At 40.8% G+C, this 21,591-nt stretch overlaps 26 non-coding genes across 26 annotated transcripts; 16 read left to right on the forward strand and 10 right to left on the reverse strand.

Moving 5' to 3' along the window:
* Positions 1–330: 330 nt before the first annotated feature.
* TRNAI-UAU (transfer RNA isoleucine (anticodon UAU)) lies at positions 331–425 on the reverse strand. The gene is made up of 2 exons: positions 388–425; positions 331–366 (listed from the first exon to the last, which is right to left on the reverse strand). It is a non-coding gene; the product is annotated as a tRNA-Ile (tRNA).
* Positions 426–714: 289 nt separating this feature from the next.
* Positions 715–796, forward strand: TRNAS-GCU (transfer RNA serine (anticodon GCU)). Its single transcript has one exon. It is a non-coding gene; the product is annotated as a tRNA-Ser (tRNA).
* Positions 797–2,627: 1,831 nt separating this feature from the next.
* TRNAI-UAU (transfer RNA isoleucine (anticodon UAU)) lies at positions 2,628–2,722 on the reverse strand. The gene is made up of 2 exons: positions 2,685–2,722; positions 2,628–2,663 (listed from the first exon to the last, which is right to left on the reverse strand). It is a non-coding gene; the product is annotated as a tRNA-Ile (tRNA).
* A 289-nt stretch (positions 2,723–3,011) lies between these two features.
* Positions 3,012–3,093, forward strand: TRNAS-GCU (transfer RNA serine (anticodon GCU)). The gene has a single exon. It is a non-coding gene; the product is annotated as a tRNA-Ser (tRNA).
* A 589-nt stretch (positions 3,094–3,682) lies between these two features.
* Positions 3,683–3,754, forward strand: TRNAT-UGU (transfer RNA threonine (anticodon UGU)). The gene has a single exon. It is a non-coding gene; the product is annotated as a tRNA-Thr (tRNA).
* Positions 3,755–4,924: 1,170 nt separating this feature from the next.
* On the reverse strand, positions 4,925–5,019 carry TRNAI-UAU (transfer RNA isoleucine (anticodon UAU)). Its single transcript has 2 exons — positions 4,982–5,019; positions 4,925–4,960 (listed from the first exon to the last, which is right to left on the reverse strand). It is a non-coding gene; the product is annotated as a tRNA-Ile (tRNA).
* Positions 5,020–5,308: 289 nt separating this feature from the next.
* On the forward strand, positions 5,309–5,390 carry TRNAS-GCU (transfer RNA serine (anticodon GCU)). The gene has a single exon. It is a non-coding gene; the product is annotated as a tRNA-Ser (tRNA).
* Positions 5,391–5,979: 589 nt separating this feature from the next.
* On the forward strand, positions 5,980–6,053 carry TRNAT-UGU (transfer RNA threonine (anticodon UGU)). The gene has a single exon. It is a non-coding gene; the product is annotated as a tRNA-Thr (tRNA).
* Positions 6,054–7,223: 1,170 nt separating this feature from the next.
* Positions 7,224–7,318, reverse strand: TRNAI-UAU (transfer RNA isoleucine (anticodon UAU)). Its single transcript has 2 exons — positions 7,281–7,318; positions 7,224–7,259 (listed from the first exon to the last, which is right to left on the reverse strand). It is a non-coding gene; the product is annotated as a tRNA-Ile (tRNA).
* A 289-nt stretch (positions 7,319–7,607) lies between these two features.
* TRNAS-GCU (transfer RNA serine (anticodon GCU)) lies at positions 7,608–7,689 on the forward strand. The gene has a single exon. It is a non-coding gene; the product is annotated as a tRNA-Ser (tRNA).
* A 1,831-nt stretch (positions 7,690–9,520) lies between these two features.
* TRNAI-UAU (transfer RNA isoleucine (anticodon UAU)) lies at positions 9,521–9,615 on the reverse strand. The gene is made up of 2 exons: positions 9,578–9,615; positions 9,521–9,556 (listed from the first exon to the last, which is right to left on the reverse strand). It is a non-coding gene; the product is annotated as a tRNA-Ile (tRNA).
* A 289-nt stretch (positions 9,616–9,904) lies between these two features.
* TRNAS-GCU (transfer RNA serine (anticodon GCU)) lies at positions 9,905–9,986 on the forward strand. Its single transcript has one exon. It is a non-coding gene; the product is annotated as a tRNA-Ser (tRNA).
* Positions 9,987–10,575: 589 nt separating this feature from the next.
* On the forward strand, positions 10,576–10,647 carry TRNAT-UGU (transfer RNA threonine (anticodon UGU)). Its single transcript has one exon. It is a non-coding gene; the product is annotated as a tRNA-Thr (tRNA).
* Positions 10,648–11,817: 1,170 nt separating this feature from the next.
* TRNAI-UAU (transfer RNA isoleucine (anticodon UAU)) lies at positions 11,818–11,912 on the reverse strand. The gene is made up of 2 exons: positions 11,875–11,912; positions 11,818–11,853 (listed from the first exon to the last, which is right to left on the reverse strand). It is a non-coding gene; the product is annotated as a tRNA-Ile (tRNA).
* Positions 11,913–12,201: 289 nt separating this feature from the next.
* Positions 12,202–12,283, forward strand: TRNAS-GCU (transfer RNA serine (anticodon GCU)). Its single transcript has one exon. It is a non-coding gene; the product is annotated as a tRNA-Ser (tRNA).
* A 589-nt stretch (positions 12,284–12,872) lies between these two features.
* Positions 12,873–12,946, forward strand: TRNAT-UGU (transfer RNA threonine (anticodon UGU)). The gene has a single exon. It is a non-coding gene; the product is annotated as a tRNA-Thr (tRNA).
* Positions 12,947–14,116: 1,170 nt separating this feature from the next.
* TRNAI-UAU (transfer RNA isoleucine (anticodon UAU)) lies at positions 14,117–14,211 on the reverse strand. The gene is made up of 2 exons: positions 14,174–14,211; positions 14,117–14,152 (listed from the first exon to the last, which is right to left on the reverse strand). It is a non-coding gene; the product is annotated as a tRNA-Ile (tRNA).
* A 289-nt stretch (positions 14,212–14,500) lies between these two features.
* Positions 14,501–14,582, forward strand: TRNAS-GCU (transfer RNA serine (anticodon GCU)). The gene has a single exon. It is a non-coding gene; the product is annotated as a tRNA-Ser (tRNA).
* Positions 14,583–15,171: 589 nt separating this feature from the next.
* On the forward strand, positions 15,172–15,243 carry TRNAT-UGU (transfer RNA threonine (anticodon UGU)). Its single transcript has one exon. It is a non-coding gene; the product is annotated as a tRNA-Thr (tRNA).
* A 1,170-nt stretch (positions 15,244–16,413) lies between these two features.
* Positions 16,414–16,508, reverse strand: TRNAI-UAU (transfer RNA isoleucine (anticodon UAU)). The gene is made up of 2 exons: positions 16,471–16,508; positions 16,414–16,449 (listed from the first exon to the last, which is right to left on the reverse strand). It is a non-coding gene; the product is annotated as a tRNA-Ile (tRNA).
* A 289-nt stretch (positions 16,509–16,797) lies between these two features.
* On the forward strand, positions 16,798–16,879 carry TRNAS-GCU (transfer RNA serine (anticodon GCU)). Its single transcript has one exon. It is a non-coding gene; the product is annotated as a tRNA-Ser (tRNA).
* Positions 16,880–18,710: 1,831 nt separating this feature from the next.
* TRNAI-UAU (transfer RNA isoleucine (anticodon UAU)) lies at positions 18,711–18,805 on the reverse strand. The gene is made up of 2 exons: positions 18,768–18,805; positions 18,711–18,746 (listed from the first exon to the last, which is right to left on the reverse strand). It is a non-coding gene; the product is annotated as a tRNA-Ile (tRNA).
* Positions 18,806–19,094: 289 nt separating this feature from the next.
* On the forward strand, positions 19,095–19,176 carry TRNAS-GCU (transfer RNA serine (anticodon GCU)). Its single transcript has one exon. It is a non-coding gene; the product is annotated as a tRNA-Ser (tRNA).
* Positions 19,177–19,765: 589 nt separating this feature from the next.
* Positions 19,766–19,837, forward strand: TRNAT-UGU (transfer RNA threonine (anticodon UGU)). The gene has a single exon. It is a non-coding gene; the product is annotated as a tRNA-Thr (tRNA).
* Positions 19,838–21,007: 1,170 nt separating this feature from the next.
* Positions 21,008–21,102, reverse strand: TRNAI-UAU (transfer RNA isoleucine (anticodon UAU)). The gene is made up of 2 exons: positions 21,065–21,102; positions 21,008–21,043 (listed from the first exon to the last, which is right to left on the reverse strand). It is a non-coding gene; the product is annotated as a tRNA-Ile (tRNA).
* Positions 21,103–21,391: 289 nt separating this feature from the next.
* Positions 21,392–21,473, forward strand: TRNAS-GCU (transfer RNA serine (anticodon GCU)). Its single transcript has one exon. It is a non-coding gene; the product is annotated as a tRNA-Ser (tRNA).
* Positions 21,474–21,591: the final 118 nt, after the last annotated feature.

The following is a 21,591-nucleotide window of genomic DNA, read 5'->3' on the forward strand; positions in this document are numbered from 1 at the left end:
TTTCTTTGAGTTAAATGTTATTGTATGTAGCTGACACAGCACTGTTTGCAGCTCCTCAGTTTATGGTTATCCCGTGACAACAATGTATTCATCATATTTATTATTCTACAAAAGTATTTTTAAATGCACTGATGTGGTGTTTGCATGCTATGCAAGATGGTACATCATTGAATGTTTATAAGGAGCATCGCATAGGATATGTGATATTTGGCACCTGGAGGAGTCGGACACGCAGATCCTGAAAAGAAGTTAAGACTCTATAGCAAGAGCCGTCTTTATTCTGAGTCTAATCTTTACTTTTAGTGAAATGGTTTATGAAAACCAATCAACTGCTCCAGGTGAGGCTCGAACTCACAACCTCGGCATGGCTCAGTGCAAGTACTGCTGTATAAGTACCGCGCGCTAACCGATTGCGCCACTGGAGATCACTGTTTTCATTTCTCCCCATTTGAGCCATCTAGTGCTAACCAAGTAGATACTGCACTGCTCCATTATTCACTGTGCAAGATCGACTCACATGCTAGCATGTTATCATGACTATTAAAAATACAGTCCAAATGGAATAGATTTGATAATTCTGCTATATCGTGTGCTCTGTCTATTGAACACCCCATACATTTGCCGTTCTGAAACAGTCTAGGATAAACTTATGCTTATTTTTAATTAGCACATAGTTAGAATTTCACGAAAAATGAAATATAAGCTCCTAAGGCAGACGAGGTGGCCGAGTGGTTAAGGCGATGGACTGCTAATCCATTGTGCTCTGCACGCGTGGGTTCGAATCCCACCTTCGTCGGAAAGCCATCAGACACTCTTTTGAAGGTGAGCATGTCTTGTAGTACAATTACACTCTCTTTCAAGACACTGCCATAATCCACTAGAAGGGCCCAACTGACTATTCCATTATGGCATTTATGTCAAATAAAGGGAAGTATTTTGTGCTTAATTGAAATTAGATCTTTCATGAAGTGTCCAGAGGATTGCCTATTCCTCACTCCTGGCCTTCCAACCAGTTTGGATAGATAGACTGATAAGAAAGCATTTCTTACTCCTAAAGTTTCAGCCGTCTCAAGTGTATGAGTGTTTACATTTGTCTGCCCCACAGAGACAGATCACTTCTAATAAGTGAGTTCTCTATCTGTCACTGATTGCGGACATACTCACTAGAGCTTTCAGTATGGTCATAAATGTGAATACTCTTATGTTCTCAAATCAAAATGGAGTTTTTCCTACTTTCAAGAAAAGTGTCTTAAGCATGCTCTTCGATTTGTGCACGCATGTAGACATTCAAATGCAACTGCATTTCCATACAGAGTCTCAAAATCATAGATATCTTCATACCGCAGTAAGAATACATGTTGCGATTTACAAACTGCAGGCAGACTGGCCTTGTAGCACAGTGGCAGAGCACTGGTCTTGTAAACCAGGGGTCATGAATTCAAGCCTCATCAGGGCCTTTTTATATGTGTGTTTCTGTATGTTGTTTTCAAGTCATTCTTTCTAGGAGTCACACCTTGTCTTAAGTTTGCTTATTGACAAGCTTCCCTTTCCATCTTTCATCTTATCAAGAAGACTTCATGAAAACCATTGAACCATAAACTATTGCCTCACCCCTTCCGATCGCCTGACGAACGCCTGACAAACGCCATTCTCACCCCGCCGGGCAAGCCCTGCCGGGCAAAGCCAAATAAGCCATGCATATTTAGAGTTCCTTTGAAAGGCAGAGCGAGGACTAGGACGTCTGTTCCGACTGAGTCTGCATCCACAGAAAGGATGAAATAAGGCTCTAGAAATTTCACCAAGGAGATATGAACTTCATCCCCCTTAAAATACTTTTTCTCCCAGATACCCCGGCTCTTAGTCAAATGAGGTTAATCTTCAAAACCCCACCCCCACTAACCATAAATATTCACCTCTCCTGCTGTCCATTCAATTGATACAAGGTATCTTGTACATGGAGAGAATGTGAGAAAAAGCAGAATTGCTTCATAGATTTGGTGACTTTGGATGGGTGGGCTGGATAAAGAAGTGAACTTGGTTTCCGGAAAGGGAGTATCATGATGGGAATGAGGAAAAGAGAACATGGACCACATTCACAGGTTAGAGAAATAAATGTAATAGGTTGAATGGTTTTGAAAAGCTAGCTTTGAGCAGGAATTGTTTTTTAAAATTGCAAAGAACTAAAAAAGTCAATGTGGGATTGAAGGCACAATCTGAGCAGAAAGCACCATAAGCTGCTATGGTGCAACTCTTATGTTGACTAGAAACTTTAATATGATGATGCTCTTCTTTTGATATTTCTTTGAGTTACATTTTATTGTATGTAGCTGACACAGCACTGTTTGCAGCTCCTCAGTTTATGGTTATCCCGTGACAACAATGTATTCATCATATTTATTATTCTACAAAAGTATTTTTAAATGCACTGATGTGGTGTTTGCATGCTATGCAAGATGGTACATCATTGAATGTTTATAAGGAGCATCGCATAGGATATGTGATATTTGGCACCTGGAGGAGTCGGACACGCAGATCCTGAAAAGAAGTTAAGACTCTATAGCAAGAGCCGTCTTTATTCTGAGTCTAATCTTTACTTTTAGTGAAATGGTTTATGAAAACCAATCAACTGCTCCAGGTGAGGCTCGAACTCACAACCTCGGCATGGCTCAGTGCAAGTACTGCTGTATAAGTACCGCGCGCTAACCGATTGCGCCACTGGAGCTCACTGTTTTCATTTCTCCCCATTTGAGCCATCTAGTGCTAACCAAGTAGATACTGCACTGCTCCATTATTCACTGTGCAAGATCGACTCACATGCTAGCATGTTATCATGACTATTAAAAATACAGTCCAAATGGAATAGATTTGATAATTCTGCTATATCGTGTGCTCTGTCTATTGAACACCCCATACATTTGCCGTTCTGACACAGTCTAGGATAAACTTATGCTTATTTTTAATTAGCACATAGTTAGAATTTCACCAAAAATGAAATATAGGCTCCTAAGGCAGACGAGGTGGCCGAGTGGTTAAGGCGATGGACTGCTAATCCATTGTGCTCTGCACGCGTGGGTTCGAATCCCACCTTCGTCGGAAAGCCATCAGACACTCTTTTGAAGGTGAGCATGTCTTGTAGTACAATTACACTCTCTTTCAAGACACTGCCATAATCCACTAGAAGGGCCCAACTGACTATTCCATTATGGCATTTATGTCAAATAAAGGGAAGTATTTTGTGCTTAATTGAAATTAGATCTTTCATGAAGTGTCCAGAGGATTGCCTATTCCTCACTCCTGGCCTTCCAACCAGTTTGGATAGATAGACTGATAAAAAAGCATTTCTTACTCCTAAAGTTTCAGCCGTCTCAAGTGTATGAGTGTTTACATTTGTCTGCCCCACAGAGACAGATCACTTCTAATAAGTGAGTTCTCTATCTGTCACTGATTGCGGACATACTCACTAGAGCTTTCAGTATGGTCATAAATGTGAATACTCTTATGTTCTCAAATCAAAATGGAGTTTTTCCTACTTTCAAGAAAAGTGTCTTAAGCATGCTCTTCGATTTGTGCACGCATGTAGACATTCAAATGCAACTGCATTTCCATACAGAGTCTCAAAATCATAGATATCTTCATACCGCAGTAAGAATACATGTTGCGATTTACAAACTGCAGGCATACCGGCCTTGTAGCTCAGTGGCAGAGCACTGGTCTTGTAAACCAGGGGTCATGAGTTCAAGCCTCATCAGGGCCTTTTTATATGTGTGTTTCTGTATGTTGTTTTTAAGTCATTCTTTCTAGGAGTCACACCTTGTCTTAAGTTTGCTTATTGACAAGCTTCCCTTTCCATCTTTCATCTTATCAAGAAGACTTCATGAAAACCATTAAACCATAAACTATTGCCTCACCCCTTCCGATCGCCTGACGAACGCCTGACAAACGCCATTCTCACCCCGTCGGGCAAGCCCTGCCGGGCAAAGCCAAATAAGCCATGCATATTTAGAGTTCCTTTGAAAGGCAGAGCGAGGACTAGGACGTCTGTTCCGACTGAGTCTGCATCCACAGAAAGGATGAAATAAGGCTCTAGAAATTTCACCAAGGAGATATGAACTTCATCCCCCTTAAAATACTTTTTCTCCCAGATACCCCGGCTCTTAGTCAAATGAGGTTAATCTTCAAAACCCCACCCCCACTAACCATAAATATTCACCTCTCCTGCTGTCCATTCAATTGATACAAGGTATCTTGTACATGGAGAGAATGTGAGAAAAAGCAGAATTGCTTCATAGATTTGGTGACCTTGGATGGGTGGGCTGGATAAAGAAGTGAACTTGGTTTCCGGAAAGGGAGTATCATGATGGGAATGAGGAAAAGAGAACATGGACCACATTCACAGGTTAGAGAAATAAATGTAATAGGTTGAATGGTTTTGAAAAGCTAGCTTTGAGCAGGAATTGTTTTTTAAAATTGCAAAGAACTAAAAAAGTCAATGTGGGATTGGAGGCACAATCTGAGCAGAAAGCACCATAAGCTGCTATGGTGCAACTCTTATGTTGACTAGAAACTTTAATATGATGATGCTCTTCTTTTGATATTTCTTTGAGTTAAATTTTATTGTATGTAGCTGACACAGCACTGTTTGCAGCTCCTCAGTTTATGGTTATCCCGTGACAACAATGTATTCATCATATTTATTATTCTACAAAAGTATTTTTAAATGCACTGATGTGGTGTTTGCATGCTATGCAAGATGGTACATCATTGAATGTTTATAAGGAGCATCGCATAGGATATGTGATATTTGGCACCTGGAGGAGTCGGACACGCAGATCCTGAAAAGAAGTTAAGACTCTATAGCAAGAGCCGTCTTTATTCTGAGTCTAATCTTTACTTTTAGTGAAATGGTTTATGAAAACCAATCAACTGCTCCAGGTGAGGCTCGAACTCACAACCTCGGCATGGCTCAGTGCAAGTACTGCTGTATAAGTACCGCGCGCTAACCGATTGCGCCACTGGAGATCACTGTTTTCATTTCTCCCCATTTGAGCCATCTAGTGCTAACCAAGTAGATACTGCACTGCTCCATTATTCACTGTGCAAGATCGACTCACATGCTAGCATGTTATCATGACTATTAAAAATACAGTCCAAATGGAATAGATTTGATAATTCTGCTATATCGTGTGCTCTGTCTATTGAACACCCCATACATTTGCCGTTCTGAAACAGTCTAGGATAAACTTATGCTTATTTTTAATTAGCACATAGTTAGAATTTCACCAAAAATGAAATATAGGCTCCTAAGGCAGACGAGGTGGCCGAGTGGTTAAGGCGATGGACTGCTAATCCATTGTGCTCTGCACGCGTGGGTTCGAATCCCACCTTCGTCGGAAAGCCATCAGACACTCTTTTGAAGGTGAGCATGTCTTGTAGTACAATTACACTCTCTTTCAAGACACTGCCATAATCCACTAGAAGGGCCCAACTGACTATTCCATTATGGCATTTATGTCAAATAAAGGGAATTATTTTGTGCTTAATTGAAATTAGATCTTTCATGAAGTGTCCAGAGGATCGCCTATTCCTCACTCCTGGCCTTCCAACCAGTTTGGATAGATAGACTGATAAGAAAGCATTTCTTACTCCTAAAGTTTCAGCCGTCTCAAGTGTATGAGTGTTTACATTTGTCTGCCCCACAGAGACAGATCACTTCTAATAAGTGAGTTCTCTATCTGTCACTGATTGCGGACATACTCACTAGAGCTTTCAGTATGGTCATAAATGTGAATACTCTTATGTTCTCAAATCAAAATGGAGTTTTTCCTACTTTCAAGAAAAGTGTCTTAAGCATGCTCTTCGATTTGTGCACGCATGTAGACATTCAAATGCAACTGCATTTCCATACAGAGTCTCAAAATCATAGATATCTTCATACCGCAGTAAGAATACATGTTGCGATTTACAAACTGCAGGCAGACCGGCCTTGTAGCTCAGTGGCAGAGCACTGGTCTTGTAAACCAGGGGTCATGAGAGTTCAAGCCTCATCAGGGCCTTTTTATATGTGTGTTTCTGTATGTTGTTTTCAAGTCATTCTTTCTAGGAGTCACACCTTGTCTTAAGTTTGCTTATTGACAAGCTTCCCTTTCCATCTTTCATCTTATCAAGAAGACTTCATGAAAACCATTGAACCATAAACTATTGCCTCACCCCTTCCGATCGCCTGACGAACGCCTGACAAACGCCATTCTCACCCCGCCGGGCAAGCCCTGCCGGGCAAAGCCAAATAAGCCATGCATATTTAAAGTTCCTTTGAAAGGCAGAGCGAGGACTAGGACGTCTGTTCCGACTGAGTCTGCATCCACAGAAAGGATGAAATAAGGCTCTAGAAATTTCAACAAGGAGATATGAACTTCATCCCCCTTAAAATACTTTTTCTCCCAGATACCCCGGCTCTTAGTCAAATGAGGTTAATCTTCAAAACCCCACCCCCACTAACCATAAATATTCACCTCTCCTGCTGTCCATTCAATTGATACAAGGTATCTTGTACATGGAGAGAATGTGAGAAAAAGCAGAATTGCTTCATAGATTTGGTGACCTTGGATGGGTGGGCTGGATAAAGAAGTGAACTTGGTTTCCGGAAAGGGAGTATCATGATGGGAATGAGGAAAAGAGAACATGGACCACATTCACAGGTTAGAGAAATAAATGTAATAGGTTGAATGGTTTTGAAAAGCTAGCTTTGAGCAGGAATTGTTTTTTAAAATTGCAAAGAACTAAAAAAGTCAATGTGGGATTGGAGGCACAATCTGAGCAGAAAGCACCATAAGCTGCTATGGTGCAACTCTTATGTTGACTAGAAACTTTAATATGATGATGCTCTTCTTTTGATATTTCTTTGAGTTACATTTTATTGTATGTAGCTGACACAGCACTGTTTGCAGCTCCTCAGTTTATGGTTATCCCGTGACAACAATGTATTCATCATATTTATTATTCTACAAAAGTATTTTTAAATGCACTGATGTGGTGTTTGCATGCTATGCAAGATGGTACATCATTGAATGTTTATAAGGAGCATCGCATAGGATATGTGATATTTGGCACCTGGAGGAGTCGGACACGCAGATCCTGAAAAGAAGTTAAGACTCTATAGCAAGAGCCGTCTTTATTCTGAGTCTAATCTTTACTTTTAGTGAAATGGTTTATGAAAACCAATCAACTGCTCCAGGTGAGGCTCGAACTCACAACCTCGGCATGGCTCAGTGCAAGTACTGCTGTATAAGTACCGCGCACTAACCGATTGCGCCACTGGAGCTCACTGTTTTCATTTCTCCCCATTTGAGCCATCTAGTGCTAACCAAGTAGATACTGCACTGCTCCATTATTCACTGTGCAAGATCGACTCACATGCTAGCATGTTATCATGACTATTAAAAATACAGTCCAAATGGAATAGATTTGATAATTCTGCTATATCGTGTGCTCTGTCTATTGAACACCCCATACATTTGCCGTTCTGACACAGTCTAGGATAAACTTATGCTTATTTTTAATTAGCACATAGTTAGAATTTCACCAAAAATGAAATATAGGCTCCTAAGGCAGACGAGGTGGCCGAGTGGTTAAGGCAATGGACTGCTAATCCATTGTGCTCTGCACGCGTGGGTTCGAATCCCACCTTCGTCGGAAAGCCATCAGACACTCTTTTGAAGGTGAGCATGTCTTGTAGTACAATTACACTCTCTTTCAAGACACTGCCATAATCCACTAGAAGGGCCCAACTGACTATTCCATTATGGCATTTATGTCAAATAAAGGGAAGTATTTTGTGCTTAATTGAAATTAGATCTTTCATGAAGTGTCCAGAGGATTGCCTATTCCTCACTCCTGGCCTTCCAACCAGTTTGGATAGATAGACTGATAAGAAAGCATTTCTTACTCCTAAAGTTTCAGCCGTCTCAAGTGTATGAGTGTTTACATTTGTCTGCCCCACAGAGACAGATCACTTCTAATAAGTGAGTTCTCTATCTGTCACTGATTGCGGACATACTCACTAGAGCTTTCAGTATGGTCATAAATGTGAATACTCTTATGTTCTCAAATCAAAATGGAGTTTTTCCTACTTTCAAGAAAAGTGTCTTAAGCATGCTCTTCGATTTGTGCACGCATGTAGACATTCAAATGCAACTGCATTTCCATACAGAGTCTCAAAATCATAGATATCTTCATACCGCAGTAAGAATACATGTTGCGATTTACAAACTGCAGGCAGACTGGCCTTGTAGCACAGTGGCAGAGCACTGGTCTTGTAAACCAGGGGTCATGAATTCAAGCCTCATCAGGGCCTTTTTATATGTGTGTTTCTGTATGTTGTTTTCAAGTCATTCTTTCTAGGAGTCACACCTTGTCTTAAGTTTGCTTATTGACAAGCTTCCCTTTCCATCTTTCATCTTATCAAGAAGACTTCATGAAAACCATTGAACCATAAACTATTGCCTCACCCCTTCCGATCGCCTGACGAACGCCTGACAAACGCCATTCTCACCCCGCCGGGCAAGCCCTGCCGGGCAAAGCCAAATAAGCCATGCATATTTAGAGTTCCTTTGAAAGGCAGAGCGAGGACTAGGACGTCTGTTCCGACTGAGTCTGCATCCACAGAAAGGATGAAATAAGGCTCTAGAAATTTCACCAAGGAGATATGAACTTCATCCCCCTTAAAATACTTTTTCTCCCAGATACCCCGGCTCTTAGTCAAATGAGGTTAATCTTCAAAACCCCACCCCCACTAACCATAAATATTCACCTCTCCTGCTGTCCATTCAATTGATACAAGGTATCTTGTACATGGAGAGAATGTGAGAAAAAGCAGAATTGCTTCATAGATTTGGTGACTTTGGATGGGTGGGCTGGATAAAGAAGTGAACTTGGTTTCCGGAAAGGGAGTATCATGATGGGAATGAGGAAAAGAGAACATGGACCACATTCACAGGTTAGAGAAATAAATGTAATAGGTTGAATGGTTTTGAAAAGCTAGCTTTGAGCAGGAATTGTTTTTTAAAATTGCAAAGAACTAAAAAAGTCAATGTGGGATTGAAGGCACAATCTGAGCAGAAAGCACCATAAGCTGCTATGGTGCAACTCTTATGTTGACTAGAAACTTTAATATGATGATGCTCTTCTTTTGATATTTCTTTGAGTTACATTTTATTGTATGTAGCTGACACAGCACTGTTTGCAGCTCCTCAGTTTATGGTTATCCCGTGACAACAATGTATTCATCATATTTATTATTCTACAAAAGTATTTTTAAATGCACTGATGTGGTGTTTGCATGCTATGCAAGATGGTACATCATTGAATGTTTATAAGGAGCATCGCATAGGATATGTGATATTTGGCACCTGGAGGAGTCGGACACGCAGATCCTGAAAAGAAGTTAAGACTCTATAGCAAGAGCCGTCTTTATTCTGAGTCTAATCTTTACTTTTAGTGAAATGGTTTATGAAAACCAATCAACTGCTCCAGGTGAGGCTCGAACTCACAACCTCGGCATGGCTCAGTGCAAGTACTGCTGTATAAGTACCGCGCGCTAACCGATTGCGCCACTGGAGCTCACTGTTTTCATTTCTCCCCATTTGAGCCATCTAGTGCTAACCAAGTAGATACTGCACTGCTCCATTATTCACTGTGCAAGATCGACTCACATGCTAGCATGTTATCATGACTATTAAAAATACAGTCCAAATGGAATAGATTTGATAATTCTGCTATATCGTGTGCTCTGTCTATTGAACACCCCATACATTTGCCGTTCTGACACAGTCTAGGATAAACTTATGCTTATTTTTAATTAGCACATAGTTAGAATTTCACCAAAAATGAAATATAGGCTCCTAAGGCAGACGAGGTGGCCGAGTGGTTAAGGCGATGGACTGCTAATCCATTGTGCTCTGCACGCGTGGGTTCGAATCCCACCTTCGTCGGAAAGCCATCAGACACTCTTTTGAAGGTGAGCATGTCTTGTAGTACAATTACACTCTCTTTCAAGACACTGCCATAATCCACTAGAAGGGCCCAACTGACTATTCCATTATGGCATTTATGTCAAATAAAGGGAAGTATTTTGTGCTTAATTGAAATTAGATCTTTCATGAAGTGTCCAGAGGATTGCCTATTCCTCACTCCTGGCCTTCCAACCAGTTTGGATAGATAGACTGATAAAAAAGCATTTCTTACTCCTAAAGTTTCAGCCGTCTCAAGTGTATGAGTGTTTACATTTGTCTGCCCCACAGAGACAGATCACTTCTAATAAGTGAGTTCTCTATCTGTCACTGATTGCGGACATACTCACTAGAGCTTTCAGTATGGTCATAAATGTGAATACTCTTATGTTCTCAAATCAAAATGGAGTTTTTCCTACTTTCAAGAAAAGTGTCTTAAGCATGCTCTTCGATTTGTGCACGCATGTAGACATTCAAATGCAACTGCATTTCCATACAGAGTCTCAAAATCATAGATATCTTCATACCGCAGTAAGAATACATGTTGCGATTTACAAACTGCAGGCATACCGGCCTTGTAGCTCAGTGGCAGAGCACTGGTCTTGTAAACCAGGGGTCATGAGTTCAAGCCTCATCAGGGCCTTTTTATATGTGTGTTTCTGTATGTTGTTTTTAAGTCATTCTTTCTAGGAGTCACACCTTGTCTTAAGTTTGCTTATTGACAAGCTTCCCTTTCCATCTTTCATCTTATCAAGAAGACTTCATGAAAAACATTAAACCATAAACTATTGCCTCACCCCTTCCGATCGCCTGACGAACGCCTGACAAACGCCATTCTCACCCCGTCGGGCAAGCCCTGCCGGGCAAAGCCAAATAAGCCATGCATATTTAGAGTTCCTTTGAAAGGCAGAGCGAGGACTAGGACGTCTGTTCCGACTGAGTCTGCATCCACAGAAAGGATGAAATAAGGCTCTAGAAATTTCACCAAGGAGATATGAACTTCATCCCCCTTAAAATACTTTTTCTCCCAGATACCCCGGCTCTTAGTCAAATGAGGTTAATCTTCAAAACCCCACCCCCACTAACCATAAATATTCACCTCTCCTGCTGTCCATTCAATTGATACAAGGTATCTTGTACATGGAGAGAATGTGAGAAAAAGCAGAATTGCTTCATAGATTTGGTGACCTTGGATGGGTGGGCTGGATAAAGAAGTGAACTTGGTTTCCGGAAAGGGAGTATCATGATGGGAATGAGGAAAAGAGAACATGGACCACATTCACAGGTTAGAGAAATAAATGTAATAGGTTGAATGGTTTTGAAAAGCTAGCTTTGAGCAGGAATTGTTTTTTAAAATTGCAAAGAACTAAAAAAGTCAATGTGGGATTGGAGGCACAATCTGAGCAGAAAGCACCATAAGCTGCTATGGTGCAACTCTTATGTTGACTAGAAACTTTAATATGATGATGCTCTTCTTTTGATATTTCTTTGAGTTAAATTTTATTGTATGTAGCTGACACAGCACTGTTTGCAGCTCCTCAGTTTATGGTTATCCCGTGACAACAATGTATTCATCATATTTATTATTCTACAAAAGTATTTTTAAATGCACTGATGTGGTGTTTGCATGCTATGCAAGATGGTACATCATTGAATGTTTATAAGGAGCATCGCATAGGATATGTGATATTTGGCACCTGGAGGAGTCGGACACGCAGATCCTGAAAAGAAGTTAAGACTCTATAGCAAGAGCCGTCTTTATTCTGAGTCTAATCTTTACTTTTAGTGAAATGGTTTATGAAAACCAATCAACTGCTCCAGGTGAGGCTCGAACTCACAACCTCGGCATGGCTCAGTGCAAGTACTGCTGTATAAGTACCGCGCGCTAACCGATTGCGCCACTGGAGATCACTGTTTTCATTTCTCCCCATTTGAGCCATCTAGTGCTAACCAAGTAGATACTGCACTGCTCCATTATTCACTGTGCAAGATCGACTCACATGCTAGCATGTTATCATGACTATTAAAAATACAGTCCAAATGGAATAGATTTGATAATTCTGCTATATCGTGTGCTCTGTCTATTGAACACCCCATACATTTGCCGTTCTGAAACAGTCTAGGATAAACTTATGCTTATTTTTAATTAGCACATAGTTAGAATTTCACCAAAAATGAAATATAGGCTCCTAAGGCAGACGAGGTGGCCGAGTGGTTAAGGCGATGGACTGCTAATCCATTGTGCTCTGCACGCGTGGGTTCGAATCCCACCTTCGTCGGAAAGCCATCAGACACTCTTTTGAAGGTGAGCATGTCTTGTAGTACAATTACACTCTCTTTCAAGACACTGCCATAATCCACTAGAAGGGCCCAACTGACTATTCCATTATGGCATTTATGTCAAATAAAGGGAATTATTTTGTGCTTAATTGAAATTAGATCTTTCATGAAGTGTCCAGAGGATCGCCTATTCCTCACTCCTGGCCTTCCAACCAGTTTGGATAGATAGACTGATAAGAAAGCATTTCTTACTCCTAAAGTTTCAGCCGTCTCAAGTGTATGAGTGTTTACATTTGTCTGCCCCACAGAGACAGATCACTTCTAATAAGTGAGTTCTCTATCTGTCACTGATTGCGGACATACTCACTAGAGCTTTCAGTATGGTCATAAATGTGAATACTCTTATGTTCTCAAATCAAAATGGAGTTTTTCCTACTTTCAAGAAAAGTGTCTTAAGCATGCTCTTCGATTTGTGCACGCATGTAGACATTCAAATGCAACTGCATTTCCATACAGAGTCTCAAAATCATAGATATCTTCATACCGCAGTAAGAATACATGTTGCGATTTACAAACTGCAGGCAGACCGGCCTTGTAGCTCAGTGGCAGAGCACTGGTCTTGTAAACCAGGGGTCATGAGAGTTCAAGCCTCATCAGGGCCTTTTTATATGTGTGTTTCTGTATGTTGTTTTCAAGTCATTCTTTCTAGGAGTCACACCTTGTCTTAAGTTTGCTTATTGACAAGCTTCCCTTTCCATCTTTCATCTTATCAAGAAGACTTCATGAAAACCATTGAACCATAAACTATTGCCTCACCCCTTCCGATCGCCTGACGAACGCCTGACAAACGCCATTCTCACCCCGCCGGGCAAGCCCTGCCGGGCAAAGCCAAATAAGCCATGCATATTTAAAGTTCCTTTGAAAGGCAGAGCGAGGACTAGGACGTCTGTTCCGACTGAGTCTGCATCCACAGAAAGGATGAAATAAGGCTCTAGAAATTTCAACAAGGAGATATGAACTTCATCCCCCTTAAAATACTTTTTCTCCCAGATACCCCGGCTCTTAGTCAAATGAGGTTAATCTTCAAAACCCCACCCCCACTAACCATAAATATTCACCTCTCCTGCTGTCCATTCAATTGATACAAGGTATCTTGTACATGGAGAGAATGTGAGAAAAAGCAGAATTGCTTCATAGATTTGGTGACTTTGGATGGGTGGGCTGGATAAAGAAGTGAACTTGGTTTCCGGAAAGGGAGTATCATGATGGGAATGAGGAAAAGAGAACATGGACCACATTCACAGGTTAGAGAAATAAATGTAATAGGTTGAATGGTTTTGAAAAGCTAGCTTTGAGCAGGAATTGTTTTTTAAAATTGCAAAGAACTAAAAAAGTCAATGTGGGATTGGAGGCACAATCTGAGCAGAAAGCACCATAAGCTGCTATGGTGCAACTCTTATGTTGACTAGAAACTTTAATATGATGATGCTCTTCTTTTGATATTTCTTTGAGTTAAATTTTATTGTATGTAGCTGACACAGCACTGTTTGCAGCTCCTCAGTTTATGGTTATCCCGTGACAACAATGTATTCATCATATTTATTATTCTACAAGAGTATTTTTAAATGCACTGATGTGGTGTTTGCATGCTATGCAAGATGGTACATCATTGAATGTTTATAAGGAGCATCGCATAGGATATGTGATATTTGGCACCTGGAGGAGTCGGACACGCAGATCCTGAAAAGAAGTTAAGACTCTATAGCAAGAGCCGTCTTTATTCTGAGTCTAATCTTTACTTTTAGTGAAATGGTTTATGAAAACCAATCAACTGCTCCAGGTGAGGCTCGAACTCACAACCTCGGCATGGCTCAGTGCAAGTACTGCTGTATAAGTACCGCGCGCTAACCGATTGCGCCACTGGAGATCACTGTTTTCATTTCTCCCCATTTGAGCCATCTAGTGCTAACCAAGTAGATACTGCACTGCTCCATTATTCACTGTGCAAGATCGACTCACATGCTAGCATGTTATCATGACTATTAAAAATACAGTCCAAATGGAATAGATTTGATAATTCTGCTATATCGTGTGCTCTGTCTATTGAACACCCCATACATTTGCCGTTCTGAAACAGTCTAGGATAAACTTATGCTTATTTTTAATTAGCACATAGTTAGAATTTCACCAAAAATGAAATATAAGCTCCTAAGGCAGACGAGGTGGCCGAGTGGTTAAGGCGATGGACTGCTAATCCATTGTGCTCTGCACGCGTGGGTTCGAATCCCACCTTCGTCGGAAAGCCATCAGACACTCTTTTGAAGGTGAGCATGTCTTGTAGTACAATTACACTCTCTTTCAAGACACTGCCATAATCCACTAGAAGGGCCCAACTGACTATTCCATTATGGCATTTATGTCAAATAAAGGGAATTATTTTGTGCTTAATTGAAATTAGATCTTTCATGAAGTGTCCAGAGGATTGCCTATTCCTCACTCCTGGCCTTCCAACCAGTTTGGATAGATAGACTGATAAAAAAGCATTTCTTACTCCTAAAGTTTCAGCCGTCTCAAGTGTATGAGTGTTTACATTTGTCTGCCCCACAGAGACAGATCACTTCTAATAAGTGAGTTCTCTATCTGTCACTGATTGCGGACATACTCACTAGAGCTTTCAGTATGGTCATAAATGTGAATACTCTTATGTTCTCAAATCAAAATGGAGTTTTTCCTACTTTCAAGAAAAGTGTCTTAAGCATGCTCTTCGATTTGTGCACGCATGTAGACATTCAAATGCAACTGCATTTCCATACAGAGTCTCAAAATCATAGATATCTTCATACCGCAGTAAGAATACATGTTGCGATTTACAAACTGCAGGCAGACCGGCCTTGTAGCTCAGTGGCAGAGCACTGGTCTTGTAAACCAGGGGTCATGAGTTCAAGCCTCATCAGGGCCTTTTTATATGTGTGTTTCTGTATGTTGTTTTTAAGTCATTCTTTCTAGGAGTCACACCTTGTCTTAAGTTTGCTTATTGACAAGCTTCCCTTTCCATCTTTCATCTTATCAAGAAGACTTCATGAAAACCATTGAACCATAAACTATTGCCTCACCCCTTCCGATCGCCTGACGAACGCCTGACAAACGCCATTCTCACCCCGCCGGGCAAGCCCTGCCGGGCAAAGCCAAATAAGCCATGCATATTTAGAGTTCCTTTGAAAGGCAGAGCGAGGACTAGGACGTCTGTTCCGACTGAGTCTGCATCCACAGAAAGGATGAAATAAGGCTCTAGAAATTTCACCAAGGAGATATGAACTTCATCCCCCTTAAAATACTTTTTCTCCCAGATACCCCGGCTCTTAGTCAAATGAGGTTAATCTTCAAAACCCCACCCCCACTAACCATAAATATTCACCTCTCCTGCTGTCCATTCAATTGATACAAGGTATCTTGTACATGGAGAGAATGTGAGAAAAAGCAGAATTGCTTCATAGATTTGGTGACCTTGGATGGGTGGGCTGGATAAAGAAGTGAACTTGGTTTCCGGAAAGGGAGTATCATGATGGGAATGAGGAAAAGAGAACATGGACCACATTCACAGGTTAGAGAAATAAATGTAATAGGTTGAATGGTTTTGAAAAGCTAGCTTTGAGCAGGAATTGTTTTTTAAAATTGCAAAGAACTAAAAAAGTCAATGTGGGATTGGAGGCACAATCTGAGCAGAAAGCACCATAAGCTGCTATGGTGCAACTCTTATGTTGACTAGAAACTTTAATATGATGATGCTCTTCTTTTGATATTTCTTTGAGTTAAATTTTATTGTATGTAGCTGACACAGCACTGTTTGCAGCTCCTCAGTTTATGGTTATCCCGTGACAACAATGTATTCATCATATTTATTATTCTACAAAAGTATTTTTAAATGCACTGATGTGGTGTTTGCATGCTATGCAAGATGGTACATCATTGAATGTTTATAAGGAGCATCGCATAGGATATGTGATATTTGGCACCTGGAGGAGTCGGACACGCAGATCCTGAAAAGAAGTTAAGACTCTCTAGCAAGAGCCGTCTTTATTCTGAGTCTAATCTTTCCTTTCAGTGAAATGGTTTATGAAAACCAATCAACTGCTCCAGGTGAGGCTCGAACTCACAACCTCAGCATGGCTTAGTGCAAGTACTGCTGTATAAGTACCGCGCGCTAACCGATTGCGCCACTGGAGCTCGCTGTTTTCATTTCTCCCCATTTGAGCCATCTAGTGCTAACCAAGTAGATACTGCACTGCTCCATTATTCACTGTGCAAGATCGACTCACATGCTAGCATGTTATCATGACTATTAAAAATACAGTCCAAATGGAATAGATTTGATAATTCTGCTATATCGTGTGCTCTGTCTATTGAACACCCCATACATTTGCCGTTCTGACACAGTCTAGGATAAACTTATGCTTATTTTTAATTAGCACATAGTTAGAATTTCACCAAAAATGAAATATAGGCCCCCAAGGCAGAAGAGGTGGCCGAGTGGTTAAGGCGATGGACTGCTAATCCATTGTGCTCTGCACGCGTGGGTTCGAATCCCACCTTCGTCGGAAAGCCATCAGACACTCTTTTGAAGGTGAGCATGTCTCGTAGTACAATTACACTCTCTTTCAAGACACTGCCATAATCCACTAGAAGGGCCCAACTGACTATTCCATTATGGCATTTATGTCAAATAAAGGGAAGTATTTTGTGCTTAATTGAAATTAGATCTTTCATGAAGTGTCCAGAGGATCGCCTATTCCTCACTCCTGGCCTTCCAACCAGTTTGGATAGATAGACTGATAAGAAAGCATTTCTTACTCCTAAAGTTTCAGCCGTCTCAAGTGTATGAGTGTTTACATTTGTCTGCCCCACAGAGACAGATCACTTCTAATAAGTGAGTTCTCTATCTGTCACTGATTGCGGACATACTCACTAGAGCTTTCAGTATGGTCATAAATGTGAATACTCTTATGTTCTCAAATCAAAATGGAGTTTTTCCTACTTTCAAGAAAAGTGTCTTAAGCATGCTCTTCGATTTGTGCACGCATGTAGACATTCAAATGCAACTGCATTTCCATACAGAGTCTCAAAATCATAGATATCTTCATACCGCAGTAAGAATACATGTTGCGATTTACAAACTGCAGGCAGACTGGCCTTGTAGCACAGTGGCAGAGCACTGGTCTTGTAAACCAGGGGTCATGAATTCAAGCCTCATCAGGGCCTTTTTATATGTGTGTTTCTGTATGTTGTTTTCAAGTCATTCTTTCTAGGAGTCACACCTTGTCTTAAGTTTGCTTATTGACAAGCTTCCCTTTCCATCTTTCATCTTATCAAGAAGACTTCATGAAAACCATTGAACCATAAACTATTGCCTCACCCCTTCCGATCGCCTGACGAACGCCTGACAAACGCCATTCTCACCCCGCCGGGCAAGCCCTGCCGGGCAAAGCCAAATAAGCCATGCATATTTAGAGTTCCTTTGAAAGGCAGAGCGAGGACTAGGACGTCTGTTCCGACTGAGTCTGCATCCACAGAAAGGATGAAATAAGGCTCTAGAAATTTCACCAAGGAGATATGAACTTCATCCCCCTTAAAATACTTTTTCTCCCAGATACCCCGGCTCTTAGTCAAATGAGGTTAATCTTCAAAACCCCACCCCCACTAACCATAAATATTCACCTCTCCTGCTGTCCATTCAATTGATACAAGGTATCTTGTACATGGAGAGAATGTGAGAAAAAGCAGAATTGCTTCATAGATTTGGTGACTTTGGATGGGTGGGCTGGATAAAGAAGTGAACTTGGTTTCCGGAAAGGGAGTATCATGATGGGAATGAGGAAAAGAGAACATGGACCACATTCACAGGTTAGAGAAATAAATGTAATAGGTTGAATGGTTTTGAAAAGCTAGCTTTGAGCAGGAATTGTTTTTTAAAATTGCAAAGAACTAAAAAAGTCAATGTGGGATTGAAGGCACAATCTGAGCAGAAAGCACCATAAGCTGCTATGGTGCAACTCTTATGTTGACTAGAAACTTTAATATGATGATGCTCTTCTTTTGATATTTCTTTGAGTTACATTTTATTGTATGTAGCTGACACAGCACTGTTTGCAGCTCCTCAGTTTATGGTTATCCCGTGACAACAATGTATTCATCATATTTATTATTCTACAAAAGTATTTTTAAATGCACTGATGTGGTGTTTGCATGCTATGCAAGATGGTACATCATTGAATGTTTATAAGGAGCATCGCATAGGATATGTGATATTTGGCACCTGGAGGAGTCGGACACGCAGATCCTGAAAAGAAGTTAAGACTCTATAGCAAGAGCCGTCTTTATTCTGAGTCTAATCTTTACTTTTAGTGAAATGGTTTATGAAAACCAATCAACTGCTCCAGGTGAGGCTCGAACTCACAACCTCGGCATGGCTCAGTGCAAGTACTGCTGTATAAGTACCGCGCGCTAACCGATTGCGCCACTGGAGCTCACTGTTTTCATTTCTCCCCATTTGAGCCATCTAGTGCTAACCAAGTAGATACTGCACTGCTCCATTATTCACTGTGCAAGATCGACTCACATGCTAGCATGTTATCATGACTATTAAAAATACAGTCCAAATGGAATAGATTTGATAATTCTGCTATATCGTGTGCTCTGTCTATTGAACACCCCATACATTTGCCGTTCTGACACAGTCTAGGATAAACTTATGCTTATTTTTAATTAGCACATAGTTAGAATTTCACCAAAAATGAAATATAGGCTCCTAAGGCAGACGAGGTGGCCGAGTGGTTAAGGCGATGGACTGCTAATCCATTGTGCTCTGCACGCGTGGGTTCGAATCCCACCTTCGTCGGAAAGCCATCAGACACTCTTTTGAAGGTGAGCATGTCTTGTAGTACAATTACACTCTCTTTCAAGACACTGCCATAATCCACTAGAAGGGCCCAACTGACTATTCCAGTATGGCATTTATGTCAAATAAAGGGAAGTATTTTGTGCTTAATTGAAATTAGATCTTTCATGAAGTGTCCAGAGGATTGCCTATTCCTCACTCCTGGCCTTCCAACCAGTTTGGATAGATAGACTGATAAAAAAGCATTTCTTACTCCTAAAGTTTCAGCCGTCTCAAGTGTATGAGTGTTTACATTTGTCTGCCCCACAGAGACAGATCACTTCTAATAAGTGAGTTCTCTATCTGTCACTGATTGCGGACATACTCACTAGAGCTTTCAGTATGGTCATAAATGTGAATACTCTTATGTTCTCAAATCAAAATGGAGTTTTTCCTACTTTCAAGAAAAGTGTCTTAAGCATGCTCTTCGATTTGTGCACGCATGTAGACATTCAAATGCAACTGCATTTCCATACAGAGTCTCAAAATCATAGATATCTTCATACCGCAGTAAGAATACATGTTGCGATTTACAAACTGCAGGCATACCGGCCTTGTAGCTCAGTGGCAGAGCACTGGTCTTGTAAACCAGGGGTCATGAGTTCAAGCCTCATCAGGGCCTTTTTATATGTGTGTTTCTGTATGTTGTTTTTAAGTCATTCTTTCTAGGAGTCACACCTTGTCTTAAGTTTGCTTATTGACAAGCTTCCCTTTCCATCTTTCATCTTATCAAGAAGACTTCATGAAAACCATTGAACCATAAACTATTGCCTCACCCCTTCCGATCGCCTGACGAACGCCTGACAAACGCCATTCTCACCCCGTCGGGCAAGCCCTGCCGGGCAAAGCCAAATAAGCCATGCATATTTAGAGTTCCTTTGAAAGGCAGAGCGAGGACTAGGACGTCTGTTCCGACTGAGTCTGCATCCACAGAAAGGATGAAATAAGGCTCTAGAAATTTCACCAAGGAGATATGAACTTCATCCCCCTTAAAATACTTTTTCTCCCAGATACCCCGGCTCTTAGTCAAATGAGGTTAATCTTCAAAACCCCACCCCCACTAACCATAAATATTCACCTCTCCTGCTGTCCATTCAATTGATACAAGGTATCTTGTACATGGAGAGAATGTGAGAAAAAGCAGAATTGCTTCATAGATTTGGTGACCTTGGATGGGTGGGCTGGATAAAGAAGTGAACTTGGTTTCCGGAAAGGGAGTATCATGATGGGAATGAGGAAAAGAGAACATGGACCACATTCACAGGTTAGAGAAATAAATGTAATAGGTTGAATGGTTTTGAAAAGCTAGCTTTGAGCAGGAATTGTTTTTTAAAATTGCAAAGAACTAAAAAAGTCAATGTGGGATTGGAGGCACAATCTGAGCAGAAAGCACCATAAGCTGCTATGGTGCAACTCTTATGTTGACTAGAAACTTTAATATGATGATGCTCTTCTTTTGATATTTCTTTGAGTTAAATGTTATTGTATGTAGCTGACACAGCACTGTTTGCAGCTCCTCAGTTTATGGTTATCCCGTGACAACAATGTATTCATCATATTTATTATTCTACAAAAGTATTTTTAAATGCACTGATGTGGTGTTTGCATGCTATGCAAGATGGTACATCATTGAATGTTTATAAGGAGCATCGCATAGGATATGTGATATTTGGCACCTGGAGGAGTCGGACACGCAGATCCTGAAAAGAAGTTAAGACTCTATAGCAAGAGCCGTCTTTATTCTGAGTCTAATCTTTACTTTTAGTGAAATGGTTTATGAAAACCAATCAACTGCTCCAGGTGAGGCTCGAACTCACAACCTCGGCATGGCTCAGTGCAAGTACTGCTGTATAAGTACCGCGCGCTAACCGATTGCGCCACTGGAGATCACTGTTTTCATTTCTCCCCATTTGAGCCATCTAGTGCTAACCAAGTAGATACTGCACTGCTCCATTATTCACTGTGCAAGATCGACTCACATGCTAGCATGTTATCATGACTATTAAAAATACAGTCCAAATGGAATAGATTTGATAATTCTGCTATATCGTGTGCTCTGTCTATTGAACACCCCATACATTTGCCGTTCTGAAACAGTCTAGGATAAACTTATGCTTATTTTTAATTAGCACATAGTTAGAATTTCACGAAAAATGAAATATAAGCTCCTAAGGCAGACGAGGTGGCCGAGTGGTTAAGGCGATGGACTGCTAATCCATTGTGCTCTGCACGCGTGGGTTCGAATCCCACCTTCGTCGGAAAGCCATCAGACACTCTTTTGAAGGTGAGCATGTCTTGTAGTACAATTACACTCTCTTTCAAGACACTGCCATAATCCACTAGAAGGGCCCAACTGACTATTCCATTATGGCATTT

The sequence above is a fragment of the Lissotriton vulgaris genome, chromosome 5 (genome assembly GCF_964263255.1).
Source record: "Lissotriton vulgaris chromosome 5, aLisVul1.2, whole genome shotgun sequence".
In the NCBI taxonomy this organism is placed as follows: domain Eukaryota; kingdom Metazoa; phylum Chordata; class Amphibia; order Caudata; family Salamandridae; genus Lissotriton; species Lissotriton vulgaris.